This window comes from Arachis stenosperma, chromosome 1 (assembly GCF_014773155.1).
Source record: "Arachis stenosperma cultivar V10309 chromosome 1, arast.V10309.gnm1.PFL2, whole genome shotgun sequence".
NCBI lineage: Eukaryota > Viridiplantae > Streptophyta > Magnoliopsida > Fabales > Fabaceae > Arachis > Arachis stenosperma.
The window spans coordinates 51,578,024-51,592,076 of NC_080377.1; the positions used below are offsets into that span (position 1 = coordinate 51,578,024).

Genomic DNA, 14,053 nt, shown 5'->3' on the forward strand with positions numbered 1-14,053 from the left:
TTGTGGCCTCCCAACACCAAACTTAGAGTTTGACTGTGGGGGCTTTGTTTGACTCTATTTTGAGAGAAGCTCTTCATGCTTCCTCTCCATGGTGACAGAGGGATATCCTTGAGCCTTAAACACAAAGGATTCTTCATTCACTTGAATGATCAATTCTCCTCTGTCAACATCAATCACAGCCTTTGCTGTGGCTAGGAAGGGTCTGCCAAGGATGATGGATTCATCCATGCACTTCCCAGTCTCTAGGACTATGAAATCAGCAGGGATGTAATGGTCTTCAATCTTCACCAAAACATCCTCTACAAGTCCATAAGCTTGTTTTCTTGAATTGTCTGCCATCTCTAGTGAGATTCTTGCAGCTTGTACCTCAAAGATCCCTAGCTTCTCCATTACAGAGAGAGGCATGAGGTTTACACTTGACCCTAAGTCACACAGAGCCTTCTTGAAGGTCATGGTGCCTATGGTACAAGGTATTGAAAACTTCCCAGGATCTTGTCTCTTTTGAGGTAATTTCTGCCTAGACAAGTCATCCAGTTCTTTGGTTAGCAAAGGGGATTCATCCTCCCAAGTCTCATTACCAAACAACTTGTCATTTAGCTTCATGATTGCTCCAAGGTATTTAGCAACTTGCTCTTCAGTGACATACTCATCCTCTTCAGAGGAAGAATACTCATCAGAGCTCATGAGTGGCAGAAGTAGATCTAATGGAATCTCTATGGTCTCAGTGTGAGCCTCAGATTCCCATGGTTCCTCATTAGGGAACTCATTGGAGGTCAATGCACGCCCATTGAGGTCTTCCTCAGTGGCGTTCACTGCCTCTTCCTCCTCTCCCAATTCGGCCATGTTGATGGCCTTGCACTCTCCTTTTGGATTTTCTTCTGTATTGCTTGGAAGAGTACTAGGAGGGAGTTCAGTAATTTTCTTGCTCAGCTGTCCCACTTGTGCCTCCAAATTCCTAATGGAGGACCTTGTTTCAGTCATGAAACTTTGAGTGGTTTTGATTAGATCAGAGACCATGGTTGCTAAGTCAGAGTGGCTCTGCTTAGAATTCTCTGTCTGTTGCTGAGAAGATGATGGAAAAGGCTTGCCATTGCTAAACCTATTTCTTTCACCATTATTATTGTTGAAACCTTGTTGAGGTCTCTATTGATCCTTCCATGAGAGATTTGGATACATTTCTCCATTAAGAGTTATAGGTGTTTCCATAAGGTTCTCCCATGTAATTCACCTCTTCCAATGAAAGGTTCTCAGGATCATAAGCTTCTTCTTCAGATGAAGCATCCTTAGTACTCCCTGGTGCATTTTGCATTCCAGACAGACTTTGAGAAATCAAATTGACTTGCTGAGTCAATATTTTGTTCTGAGCCAATATGGCATTTAGAGTATCAATCTCAAGAACTCCTTTCTTCTGATTTGTCCCATTGTTCACAGGATTCCTTTCAGAAGTGTACATGAATTGGTTATTTGCAACCATTTCAATGAGCTCTTGAGCTTCTACAGGCGTCTTCTTCAGATGAAGAGATCCTCCAGCAGAGCTATCCAATGACATCTTGGATAGTTCAGAGAGACCGTAATAGAAAATACCTATGATGCTCCATTCAGAAAGCATATCAGAGGGACACTTTCTGATTAATTGTTTGTATCTTTCCCAAGCTTCATAGAGGGATTCTCCTTCCTTCTGTCTGAAGGTTTGGACTTCCACTCTAAGCTTACTCAATTTTTGAGGTGGAAAGAACTTTGCCAAGAAGGCATTGACTAGCTTTTCCCAAGAGTTCAGGCTGTCTTTAGGTTGTAAGTCCAACCATATTCTAGCTCTGTCTCTTACAGCAAAAGGGAATAGCATAAGTCTGTAGACCTCAGGGTCAACCCCATTAGTCTTGACAGTGTCACAGATTTGCAAGAACTCAGCTAAAAACTGATGAGGATCTTCCAATGGAAGTCCATGGAACTTGCAATTCTGTTGCATTAGAGAAACTAATTGAGGCTTAAGCTCAAAGTTGTTTGCTCCAATGGCAGGGATAGAGATGCTTCTCCCATAGAAGTCGGGAGTAGGTGCAGTAAAGTCACCCAGCACCTTCCTTGCATTGTTGGCATTGTTGTTGTTTTCGGCTGCCATGGGTTCTTCTTCTTTGAAGATTTCTGTTAGGTCCTTTACAGAGAGTTGTGCCTTAGCTTCTCTTAGCTTTCGCTTCAAGGTCCTTTTAGGTTCAGGGTCAGCCTCAACAAGAATGCTTTTGTCCTTGCTCCTGCTCATATAAAAGAGAAGAGAACAAGAAAATGTGGAATCCTCTATGTCACAGTATAGAGATCCCTTGAGGTGTCAGAGGAACAGAAAAATAGAAGGAAGAGGTAGAAGAATTCGAACTTTAGTGAGATAGAGTTCGAATTGTGCATTGAGGAGGAGTGGTACTCCATAAATAGAAGGATGTGAGAAGAGGGAAAGAGATTTTTTGAAAATTAAGTAAAAGATTTTAAAAACATTTTGAAAAAGATTTTGAAGGAGATATGATTGAGAACTTTTTTTGAAAAAGATGTGATTAAAAAGATATGGTTTTAAAAAAAAGTGATTGAGAAGATATGATTTGAAAAACAAATTAAAAAGATTTGATTTTAAAAAATAATGACTTGGCTAACAAGAAAAGATATGATTCAAACATTAAACCTTTCTCAACAGAAAAGGCAGCATACTTGAAATGTTGAATCAAATCATTAATTGATAGCAAGTATTTTTGAAAATGGAAAGAAATTGATTTTGAAAAAGATTTGATTGAAAAGATATGATTTGAAAAAGATTTGATTTTAAAAAACTTTGAAAACTTGAAAAAAATTTGAATTAAAAACAGAATCTTCCCTCTTGTGCCATCCTGGCGTTAAACGCCCAGAATGGTATCCATTCTGGTGTTTAACGCCCAAAATGCTACCCTTTTGGGCGTTAAACGCCCAGCCAGGCACCCTGGCTGGCGTTTAAACGCCAGTTTTTCCTTCTTCACTGGGCGTTTTGAACGCCCAGCTTTTTCTGTATAATTCCTCTGCTGCATGTACTGAATCTTCAGTTCCCTGTATTATTGACTTGAAAACAGAACCAAGATCAAATAAACAATGCATGCAAGACACCAAACTTAAAATGAGACTAGTGTCTCAATAAGAAACATAACATATTTTTGGTTTTTATGATTTTGTAAATTTTTTTTTGGTTTTTTCGAAAATTAAGTGGAAAAGAAAATAAAGGTATCAAAATTCTTAATGAAAATTCCAGGAATCATGCAATGTTAGTCTAAAGCTTCAGTCTAAAGGAATTAGACATGGATAGCGAAGCTTCAGCAGGACATTGCATTCAAGAGCTAAATTGATGAGAATCAATCAGCTTTGGTGATGATAAGATCATCACCTTGAAACACTAGAATTCATTCTTAAGAACTCTGAAAAATACCTAATCTAAGCAACAAGATGAACCGTCAGTTGTCCACACTCGAAACAATCCCCGGCAACAGCGCCAAAAACTTGGTGCACGAAATTGTGATCACTACTTTTCACAACTCAAATAATCCCCGGTAATGAATCCAAAAACTTGGTGTTCAATTCCATGGCATAAACACAACTTCGCACAACTAACCAGCAAGTGCACTGGGTCGTCCAAGTAATAAACCTTACGCGAGTAAGGGTCGATCCCACGGAGATTGTTGGTATGAAGCAAGCTATGGTCACCTTGTAAATCTTAGTCAGGCAGACTCAAATGGTTATGGATGATATATGAATAAAACATAAAGATAGAGATAGATATACTTATGCAATTCATTGGTGAGAACTTCAGATAAGCGAATGGAGATGCTTTGTCCCTTTCGTCTCTCTGCTTTCCTACTGTCTTCATCCAATCCTTCTTACTCCTTTCCATGGCAAGCTGTATGTTGGGCATCACTGTTGTCAATGGCTACAGTCCCGTCCTCTCAGTGGAAATGTTCAACGCACCCTGTCACGGCACGGCTATCCAGCTGTCGGTTCTCGATCATGTCGGAATAGAATCCAGTGATTCTTTTGCGTCTGTCACAACGCCCCACAATCATGAGTTTGAAGCTCGTCACAGTCATTCAATCATTGAATCCTACTCAGAATACCACAGACAAGGTTTAGACCTTCCGGATTCTCTTGAATGCCGCCATCAATTCTAGCTTATACCACGAAGATTCCGATTAAAGAATCCAAGAGATAAACATTCAAGCCTTGTTTGCTTGTAGAACGGAGGTGGTTGTCAGGCACTCGTTCATAAGTGAGAATGATGATAAGCGTCACATAATCATCACATTCATCATGTTCTTGGGTACGAATGAATATCTTGGAATAAGAACAAGCTGAATTGAATAGAATAACAATAGTAATTGCATTAATACTCGAGGTACAGCAGAGCTCCACACCTTAATCTATGGTGTGTAGAAACTCTACCGTTAAAAATACATAAGAACAAGGTCTAGGCATGGTCGTGAGGCCAGCCCCCAGAACATGATCAATGGATTCAAAGACCTAAAGATGATCTAAGATCCAAAGATGAAAATACAATAGCAAAAAGGTCTTATTTATAGGGAACTAGTAGCCTAGGGTTTACAAAGATGAGTAAAAGACATAAAAATCCACTTCCGGGCCCACTTGGTGTATGCTTGGGCTGAGCATTGAAGCATTTTCATGTAGAGACTTTTCTTGGAGTTAAACGCCAGCTTTTGTGCTAGTTTGGGCGTTTAACTCCCATTCTTGTGCCAGTTCCGGCGTTTAACGCCGGGCATTCTTGAGCTGATTTGGAACGCCGGTTTGGGCCATCAAATCTTGGGCAAAGTATGGACTATTATATATTGCTGGAAAGCCCAGGATGTCTACTTTCCAACGCCGTTGAGAGCGCGCCAATTGGGCTTCTGTAGCTCCAGAAAATCCACTTCAAGTGCAGAGAGGTCAGAATCCAACAGCATCTGCAGTCCTTTTCAGTCTCTGAATCAGATTTTTGCTCAGGTCCCTCAATTTCAGCCAGAAAATACCTAAAATCAGAGAAAAACACAAAAACTCATAGTAAAATCCAGAAAAGTGAATTTTAACTAAAAACTAATGAAAATATACTAAAAACTAACTAAATCATACTAAAAACATACTAAAAATAATGCCAAAAAGCGTACAAATTATCCGCTCATCAGGGGGTAATTGGAAAGAGAGATTGAAGTTGTTGGGAAGTGTGTTTTGGGGAAGAGTTTTATAGGATTAGGAGGTAAGGTGGGAATATGTTAGGTGAGGATCCTGTGGGGTCCACAGATCCTGAGATGATCCTGTGGGGTCCACAGATCCTGAGGTGTCAAGGATTTACATCCCTGCACCAATTAGGCATGTAAAATGCCTTTGCACACCATTCTGGCGTTTAAACGCCAAGATGATGCACACTCTGGGTGTTCAACGCCCATGTGTAGCATGTTTCTGGCGTTGAACGCCAGTTCCATGCTTGTTACTGGCGTTCAGCGCCAGTTTTCCTCAAGGCACATTCCTGGCGTTCAAACGCCAGGATGTTGCTTGTTTCTGGCGTTCAGCACCAGAAACATGCTCTGTTCTGGCGTTGAATGCCAGCCAGATGCATCTTACTGGCGTTTAAATGCCAGTAAGTCCTTCCTCCAGGGTGTGATTTTTCTTCTGCTGTTTTTGATTCTGTTTTTAATTTTTGTATTTTTTTCGTGACTCCACATGATCATGTACCTAATAAAACACAAAATAACAATAAAATAAAAATTAGATAAATAAAAATTGGGTTGCCTCCCAACAAGCGCTCTTTTAATGTCATTAGCTTGATAGTGGGCTCTCATGGAGCCACAAAGGTGATCAGGTCAATGTTGTAAAACTCCCAACACCAAACTTAGAGTTTGGATATGGGGTCTTAACACCAAACTTAGTGTTTGGTTGTGGCTTCCCAACACCAAACTTAGAGTTTGATTGTGGGGGCTCTGTTTGACTTTGTACTGAGAGAAGCTCTTCATGCTTACTCTCCTTTGTCACAGAGGGATGGCCATGTGCCTTAAACACAAGGTAGTCCCCATTCAATTGAAGGACTAATTCACCTCTGTTAACATCTATCACAGCTCCTGCTGTGGCTAGGAAAGGTCTTCCAAGGATGATGCATTCATCCTCTTCCTTCCTAGTGTCTAAGATTATGAAATCAGCAGGGATGTAAAGGCCTTCAACCTTTACTAACACGTCCTCTACTAATCCATAAGCTTGTCTTAATGACTTGTCTGCCAATTGTAATGAGAACAAGGCAGGTTGTACCTCAATGATCCCCAGCTTCTCCATTACAAAAGTGGCATAAGATTTACCCCTGACTCCAGATGATGAGCGGATAATTTGTACCCTTTTTGGCATTATTTTTAGTATGTTTTTAGTAGTTTTAGTTAAGTTCTTAGTATATTTTTATTAGTTTTTAGTTAAAATTCACTTTTCTGGACTTTACTATGAGTTTGTGTGTTTTTCTGTGATTTCAGGTATTTTCTGGCTGAAATTGAGGGACCTGAGCAAAAATCTGATCCAGAGACTGAAAAGGACTGCAGATGCTGTTGGATTCTGACCTCCCTGCACTCGAAGTGGATTTTCTGGAGCTACAGAAGCCCAATTGGCGCGCTCTCAACGGCGTTGGAAAGTAGACATCCTGGGCTTTCCAGCAATATATGATAGTCCATACTTTGCCCAAGATTTGATGGCCCAAACCGGCGTTCAAAGTCACCCTCATAAATTCCAGCGTTAAACGCCGGAACTGGCACCTAAATGGGAGTTAAACGCCCAAACTGGCATAAAAGCTGGCGTTTAACTCCAAGAAGAGTCTCTACACGAAATTGCTTCATTGCTCAGCCCAAGCACACACCAAGTGGGCCCGGAAGTGGATTTTTATGTCATTTACTCATCTCTGTACACCCTAGGCTACTAGTTTTCTATAAGTAGGACCTTTTGCTATTGTATTAGACATCTTTTGATCACTTTAGATCTCTAGATCATCTTTTGATCATGCTTTGATGATTAAACCCTCTTTGGGGGAGGCTGGCCATTCGGCCATGCCTAGACCTTGTTCTTATGTATTTTCAACGGTGGAGTTTCTACACACCATAGATTAAGGTGTGGAGCTCTGCTGTACCTCGAGTATTAATGCAATTACTATTGTTCTTCTATTCAATTCCGCTTGTTCTTTGTCCAAGATATCACTTGTTCTTCAACTTGATGAATGTGATGATCCGTGACACTCATCATCATTCTCACTTATGAACAAAGTGACTGACAACCACTTCTGTTCTACAAGCAAACAAGGCTCTAGTGTTTATCTCTTGGATTCCTGATACACGATGCATGGTTGATCGCCTGACAACCGAGTGCTCGCCTGACAAACGAGCCAGCCATTCCGTGAGATCAGAGTCTTCGTGGTATAGGCGAGAACTGATGGCGGCATTCAAGAGAATCCGGAAGGTCTAACCTTGTCTGTGGTATTCTGAGTAGGATTCAATGATTGAATGACTGTGACGTGCTTCAAACTCCTAGCAGGCGGGGCGTTAGTGACAGACGCAAAAGAATCACTGGATTCTATTCCGGCCTGACCGAGAACCGACAGCTGATTAGCCATATGCTGTGACAGAGCATATGAACATTTTCACTGAGAGGATGGGAGGTAGCCACTGACAACGTGAAACCCTTGCATAAGCTTGCCATGGAAGGAGTAAGAAGGATTGGATGAAGACAGTAGGAAAGCAAGAGACGGAAGGGAAAGCATCTTCATACGCTTATCTGAAGTTCCTACCAATGAATTACATAAGTACCTCTATCTTTATCTTTATGCTTCATTCGTATATCACTATACCCATTTGAGTCTGCCTGACTAAGATTTACAAGGTGACCATAGCTTGCTTCATACCAACAATCTCCGTGGGATCGACCCTTACTCGCGTAAGGTTTATTACTTGGACGACCCAGTGCACTTGCTGGTTAGTTGTGCAAAGTTGTGTTTATGCCATGGTATTGAGCACCAAGTTCTTGGGGCCATTACTAGGGATTATTTGAGTTGTGAAAAGTAGTGATCACAATTTCGCACACCAAGTTTTTGGCGCCGTTGCCAGGGATTGTTTTGTGTATGGACAACTGACGGTTCATCTTGTTGCTTAGATTAGGTATTTTTTCTTCAGAGTTCTTAAGAATGAATTCTAGTGTTTCAAGGTGATGTTCTTATCATCACCAAAGCTGATTGATCTTCATCAATTTAGCTCTTGAATGCAATGTCCTGCTGAAGCTTGGCTAGCCATGTCTAATTCCTTTAGACTGAAGCTTTAGACTAACATTGCATGATTCCTGGAATTCTCATTAAGAATTTTGATACCTTTATTTTCTTTTCATATAATTTTCGAAAAAAGCACAAAAAAATTTTTTTTTTCAAAATCATAAAAACCAAAAATATTTTATGTTTCTTGTTTGAGTCTAGTGTCTAATTTTAAGTTTGGTGTCTTGCAATGCATTGTTTATTTGATCTTGGTTCTATTTTCAAGTCAATAGTACAGGGAACTGAAGATTCAGAACATGTAGCAGAGGAATTATACAGAAAAAGTTGGGCGTTCAAAACGCCCAGTGAAGAAGGACAGACTGGCGTTTAAACGCCAGCCAGGGTGCCTGGTTGGGCGTTTAACGCCCAAAAAGGTAGTGCATTGGGCGTTAAACGCCAGAATGTGCACCATTCTGGGCGTTTAACGCCAGGATGGCACAAGGGGGAAGATTTTGTTTTCAAATCAATTTTTTTTCAAGTTTTCAAAGTTTTTCAAAATCAAAATCTTTTTCAAATCATATCTTTTCAATCAAATGTTTTTCAAAATCAATTTCTTTCCTTTTTCAAAGATACTTGCTAACAATTAATGATTTGATTGAACATTTCAAGTATGTTGCCTTTTCTGTTGAGAAAGGTTTAATGTTTGAATCATATCTTTTCTTGTTAGGCAAGTCATTAATTTTTTTTCAAATCTTTTTTTAAAAATTGTTTTCAAATCATATTTTCTCAATCACATATTTTTAAAATCAATCATATCTTCTTAACCTCATCTTTTTCAAAATAGCTTTCGATCAAATCTTTTTGACTTCTAATTTCAAAATCTTTTTCAAAAATCACTTGATTTCTTTCCCACTCTTATTTTCGAAAATTAATTAGTGTTTTTCAAAATGTTTTCAATTTCTTTAACTTAATTTTCGAAAATTCTCTTCCCCTCTTCCCACATCCTTCTATTTATGGAGTACCACTCCTTCTCAATGCACAATTCGAACTCTCTCTGATTTAGTTCGAATTCTTCTACCCCCTTCTTCTATTTTTCTGTTCTTCTGACACCTCAAGGAATCTCTATACTGTGACATAGAGGATTCCACATTTTCTTGTTCTCTTCTTTTTCATATGAGCAGGAGCAGAGACAAAGGTATTCTTGTTGAAGCTGACCCTGAACCTGAAAGGACCTTGAAGCGAAAGCTAAGAGAAGCTAAGGCACAATTCTCTATAGAGGACCTAACAGAAATCTTCAAAGAAGAAGAACCCATGGCAGCCGAAAACAACAACAATGCAAACAATGCAAGGAAGGTGCTGGGTGACTTTACTGCACCTACTCCCGACTTCTATGGAGAAGCATCTCTATCCCTGCCATTGGAGCAAACAACTTTGAGCTTAAGCCTCAATTAGTTTCTCTAATGAAACATAATTGCAAGTTTCATGGACTTCCATTGGAAGATCCTAATCAGTTTTTAGCTGAATTCTTGCAAATCTGTGACACTGTCAAGACTAATGGGGTAGACCCTGAGGTCTACAGACTTATGCTATTCCCTTTTGCTGTAAGAGACAGAGCTAGGACATGGTTGGACTCACAACCTAAAGAAAGCCTGGACTCATGGGAAAAGCTAGTCAATGCCTTCTTGGCAAAGTTCTTTCCACCTCAAAAATTGAGTAAGCTTAGAGTGGAAGTCCAAACCTTCAGACAGAAGGATGGAGAATCCTTCTATGAAGCTTGGGAAAGATACAAACAATTGATCAGAAAATGTCCTTCTGACATGCTTTCTGAATGGAGCATCATAGGTATTTTTTATGATGGTCTCTATGAACTATCCAAGATGTCTTTGGATAGCTCTGCTGGAGGATCTCTTCATTTGAAGAAGACACCTACAGAAGCTCAAGAGCTAATTGAAATGGTTGTAAATAACCAATTCATGTACACTTCTGAAAGGAATTCTGTGAACAATGGGACCAATCAGAAGAAAGGAGTTCTTGAGATTGATACTCTGAATGCCATTTTGGCTCAGAACAAGATATTGACTCAACAAGTCAATTTGATTTCTCAAAGTCTGTCTGGAATGCAAAGTGCACCAAGCAGTACTAAGGATGCTTCATCTAAAGAAGAAGCCTATGATCCTGAGAACCCTTCAATGGAAGAGGTGAATTACCTAGGAGAACCCTATGGAAACACCTATAATTCTTCATGGAGAAATCACCCAAATTTCTCATGGAAGAATTAAGAAAGACCTCAACAAGGTTTTAACAACAATAATGGTGGAAGAAACAGGTTTAGCAATGGCAAGCCTTTTCCATCATCTTCTCAGCAACAGACAGAGAATTCTAAGCAGAACCCCTCTGACTTAGCAACTATGGTCTCTGATCTAATCAAAACCACTCAAAGTTTCATGACTGAAACAAGGTCCTCCATTATGAATTTGGAGGCACAAGTGGGACAGCTGAGCAAGAAAGTTACTGAACTCCCTCCTAGTACTCTCCCAAGCAACACAAAAGAAAATCCAAAAGGAGAGTGCAAGGCCATCAACATGGCCGAATTTGGAGAGGAAGGAGAGGAAGTGAACGCCACTGAGGAAGACCTCAGTGGGCGTGCACTAGCCTCCAATGAGTTCCCCAATGAGGAACCATGGGAATCTGAGGCTCAAAATGAGACCATAGAGATTCCATTGGACTTACTTCTACCTTTCATGAGCTCTGATGAGTATTCTTCCTCTGAAGAGGATGAGTATGTCACTGAAGAGCAAGTTGCTAAATACCTTGGAGCAATCATGAAGCTAAATGACAAGTTATTTGGAAATGAGACTTGGGAGAATGAACCTCCTTTGCTCACCAAAGAACTGGATGACTTGTCTAGGCAGAAATTACCTCAAAAGAGACAAGATCCTGGGAAGTTTTCAATACCTTGTACCATAGGCACCATAACCTTCAAGAAGGCTCTGTGTGACTTAGGGTCAAGTGTAAACCTCATGCCTCTCTCTGTAATGGAGAAGCTAGGGATCTTTGAGGTGTAAGCTGCAAGAATCTCATTAGAGATGGCAGACAACTCAAGAAAACAAGCTCATGGACTGTAGAGGATGTTTTGGTGAAGATTGAAAACCATTACATCCCTGCGGATTTCATAGTCCTAGAGACTGGGAAGTGCATGGATGAAACCATCATCCTTGGCAGACCCTTCCTGGCCACAGCAAAGGCTGTGATTGATGATTGATAGAGGAGAGTTGATCATTCAAGTGAATGAAGAATCCTTGGTGTTTAAGGCTCAAGGATATCCCTCTGTCATCATGGAGAGGAAGCATGAAGAGCTTCTCTCAAATCAGAGTCAAATAGAGCCCCCACAGTCAAACTCTAAGTTTGGTGTTGGGAGGCCACAACCAAACTCTAAGTTTGGTGTTGAACCCCCACATTCAAACTCTAAGTTTGGTGTTGGGAGGTTCCAACATTGCTCTGAGAAAATGTGAAGCTCCATGAGAGCCATCTGTCAAGCTACTGACATTAAAGAAGCGCTTGTTGGGAGGCAACCCAATGTTATATGTTATCTAGTTCTCTTTGTTATTTTATGTTTTTTGTAGGTTGATGATCATAAGAAGACACAAAATCAATTGAAAAAGCAAAAACAGAATGAAAAACAGGAAGAAAAACAGCACACCCTGGAGGAAGAACCCACTGGCGTTTAAACGCCAGTGAGGCTAGCAATTGGGCGTTTAACGCCCAGTCTGGCACCATTCTGGGCATTTAACGCCAGAAAGGGGCACCAGACTGGCGTTAAATGCCAGAAAAGGGCAAGAACTTGGCGTTAAACGCCAGGAATGGGCACCAGCCCGGCGTTTAACGCCAGAAATGGCTCAAAACGTGATTTTGAATGCCATTTGGTGCAGGGATGACTTTTCCTTGACACCACAGGATCTGTGGACCCCACAAGATCCCCACCAACCCCACCACTCTCTCTCTCTTCTTCACCCATTCACCAATCACCTCAACTCCTCTTCCCCAAAAACCCTTCACCTATCAAATCCCATCTTTCTCTTCACCACTCACATCCATCCTCCATAAAACCCCACCTACCTCACCATTCACTTCTTCTACTCTCTTCTTTCTTCTTTTGCTCGAGGACGAGCAAACCTTTTAAGTTTGGTGTGGTAAAAGCGTTGCTTTTTCGTTTTTCCATAACCATTTATGGCATCCAAGGCCGGAGAAACCTCTAGAAAGAGGAAAGAGAAGGCAAAAGCTTCCACCTCCGAGTCATGGGAGATGGAAAGATTCATCTCAAGGGTGCATCAAGACCACTTCTATGAAGTTGTGGCCATGAAGAAGGGTCAACTTTGATCAAAGTTTGGACCAAGTCCTCATAGACATTTGTGAAGAGGGCGTTCAATGAAAGAGAGATTCAAGAGGGAAGCCGGTTCAACTGAGAAGGCATGACCTCAAGCCCATCACTAAGAAAAGGATGGAGCAAACAAGAGACCCCTCTCATCATGAGATCCCTGAGATGCCTCAAGGGATGCACTTTCCTCCACAAGACTATTGGGAGCAACTGAACACCTCCCTAGGAGAACTGAGTTCCAACATGGGACAACTAAGGGTGGAGCACCAAGAACACTCCATCATCCTCCATGAAATTAGAGAAGATCAAAGAATCATGAGAAAGGAGCAACAAAGACAAGGAAGAGACATTGAGGAGCTCAAGCACTCCATAGGATCTTCAAGAGGAAGAAAGAGCCGCCATCACTAAGGTGGACCCGTTCTTTAATCTCCTTGTTCTTTATTTTTCTGTTTTTCGAAAATTATGCTTTATGTTTATCCATGTTTGTGTCTTATGATCATTAGTGTCTTAGTGTCTATGCCTTAAAGTTATGAATGTCCTATGAATCCATCACCTTTCTTAAAAGAAAACTGTTTTTATTACAAAAGAACAAGAAGTACAGGATTTCGAATTCATCTTTAAAACTAGCTTAATTAGTTTGATGTGGTGACAATGCTTTTTGTTTTCTGAATGTATGATTGAACAGTGCATATGTCTTTTGAATTTGTTGTTCATGAATGTTAAAATTGTTGGCTCTTGAAAGAATGATGAAAAAGGAGACATGTTACTGAGGATCTGAAAAATCATAAAAATGATTCTTGAAGCAAGAAAAAGCAGTGAATACAAAAAAAAAAGAGAAAAAGAAGGAGAAAAACGAAAAAAAAAAGGGAAAAAAAAAAAGAAAGAAAAAAAGAAATAAAGTTGTGATCCAAGGCAAAAAGAGTGTGCTTAAGAACCCTGGACACCTCTAATTGGGGACTCTAGCAAAGCTGAGTCACAATCTGAAAAGGTTCACCCAATTATGTGTCTGTGGCATGTATGTATCCGGTGGTAATACTGGAAGACAGAGTGCTTTGGGCCACGGCCAAGACTCAATAAGTAGCTGTGTTCAAGAATCATCATACTTAACTAGGTGAATCAATAACATTATCTGGATTCTGAGTTCCTAAAGAATCCAATCATTCTGAATTTCAAAGGATAAAGTGAGATGCCAAAACTGTTTGGAGGCAAAAAGCTACTAGTCCCGCTCATCTAATTTGGAGCTAAGTTTCATTGATAATTTGGAGTCTATAGTATATTCTCTTCTTTTTATCTTATTTGATTTTCAGTTGCTTGGGGACAAGCAACAATTTAAGTTTGGTGTTGTGATGAGCGGATAATTTGTACCCTTTTTGGCATTGTTTTTAGTATGTTTTTAGTAGTTTTAGTTAAATTCTTAGTATATTTTTATT

General features: G+C 40.2%; 2 non-coding genes across 2 annotated transcripts; one reads left to right on the forward strand and one right to left on the reverse strand.

Annotated features, from left to right (window-relative positions):
• The first annotated feature begins 1,603 nt into the window (after window positions 1–1,603).
• Window positions 1,604–1,711, forward strand: LOC130950755 (small nucleolar RNA R71). The gene has a single exon (XR_009073720.1). It is a non-coding gene; the product is annotated as a small nucleolar RNA R71 (small nucleolar RNA).
• Window positions 1,712–9,963: 8,252 nt separating this feature from the next.
• Window positions 9,964–10,071, reverse strand: LOC130954398 (small nucleolar RNA R71). The gene has a single exon (XR_009076298.1). It is a non-coding gene; the product is annotated as a small nucleolar RNA R71 (small nucleolar RNA).
• Window positions 10,072–14,053: the final 3,982 nt, after the last annotated feature.